Genomic DNA, 1,699 nt, shown 5'->3' with positions numbered 1-1,699 from the left:
GATCCAAGGTAAGTAATTAAGTAGTACTAGCTAGCTAGCTAGCTGCCATCTCTTTAATTATCATGCTTGATTAATTATTATCTGACCAAATTCCATTCTCGTAAAGGCCCTGAAGCAGGCCAGGGGACTGATCTATGTGCATTCTGCGTTTGCGAGAACATTCGCATGATGGCGTCTGAAAGGAGCAGATCTCAAAGACAGGAATGGGTACGCTTATCAGAACACTATTCACAATTTTTACACCATTATCGATATCTAGTCACAGAAACTAATACACATGCATATTGATCTCCTTCTTAACAGTTCAAAGAGGTGCGGGAGAAGCTCCTAGAAACGAGCGCGTAGAAGCACTTCAATAGGAAATAGCGGGATTTTTGCTCGACCAGGTCATAAATCCGAAGGGAGAATACTATTACCCGCTACCGCCCCCATGAAAACCACTTCCAATTGTCATCATGCTCCGAAGGCACCAATTAGGCTAATGCCACTGGCTCCGAAGGGAACATGCATATGTAGGAGAAATTGTATATAGCTATACATGTGTGTATGTGTGAATTAATTAATATGGTGGTTTGTGAGACATTGATGATATATATATATATATATGCATGATTGGTTCTACTAAAAATTCTATTTATATATATATATATATATATATATATATATATATATATATATATATGCATAACGTGTACAATGTGTAGTATCGTAAAATACCAGCAAATGAAAAAGAATTAAAATGGAAACACAAAATTAAATGAAAAAGAAATCATAAAACTAAAAACCCCCAAACCTTATAGTATCGGTTGGTCTTACCAACCGGTACTAAAGGGCTCCAGGCCCCCGGAGCTGGCTCGTGCCACGTGGTCGCCCTTTAGCACCGGTTCGTGCTGAACCGGTACAAAAGGGGGGCTTTAGTGACCACACTTTAGTGCCGGTTATGGAACCGGCACTAAAAGGCCTTACGAACCAGTGCTATTGCCCGGTTCTGCACTAGTGCTCTCACTACTCTAGCCCGAGCACGCTTAACTTTCGGGTTCTATTCTCCTTCGTTTCCGAGTCTGCACTTGTTGTTTTTCTGACAATAGTAGGATGTCAATCCTATTAACCCTCAGGAGTTTAGCTTGAGCATGAAGTCACACATTTCACCGTTTGAGTTTGAAACTATTATTCTAAAAAACAATAATTATTTAGTAACGCTAATATTTCTTGAATAAGTTTGACCATAGTTTGACCACAGTTTGAGCAGATTTACCAAAAATTCAAAAAATTGAAATAATTATTTAGTAACACTAATATTCTTGAATAATTATGTATTAACATTAATACTTCTTGAATAAGTAGTTTGACCAGATTTAACCAATTTTTTTAAAAAAAACTGAAATTTGACCATATCTTTTTTTCCTTTTGGAATTTGAGGATTCTAAAAAATTCCAAACAGGCCATAGGCCGTCTCCATCGGATGCGGATTTTCGTGCTGAATTTTTTGATATATTATACGTTTTTTTCGGACATCGTATGCAAAAGTTATAACCGTTTTACATTTTCCCTACACTTTTTGCAAAACATGTCCAAATTGTAGTTTTCAAATTTTCCTAACTAGTAGATGTAGTAATATAACTACCTCTCGAAGGATTTTATTTTTTGAAGTTTTTATCATTTTCTTTTGATTTTTTCAGAACTGAAATGGCGACACACG

The sequence above is a fragment of the Triticum dicoccoides genome, chromosome 6B (genome assembly GCF_002162155.2).
Source record: "Triticum dicoccoides isolate Atlit2015 ecotype Zavitan chromosome 6B, WEW_v2.0, whole genome shotgun sequence".
In the NCBI taxonomy this organism is placed as follows: Eukaryota; Viridiplantae; Streptophyta; class Magnoliopsida; order Poales; family Poaceae; genus Triticum; species Triticum dicoccoides.
This window is presented reverse-complemented; position numbering follows the sequence as displayed.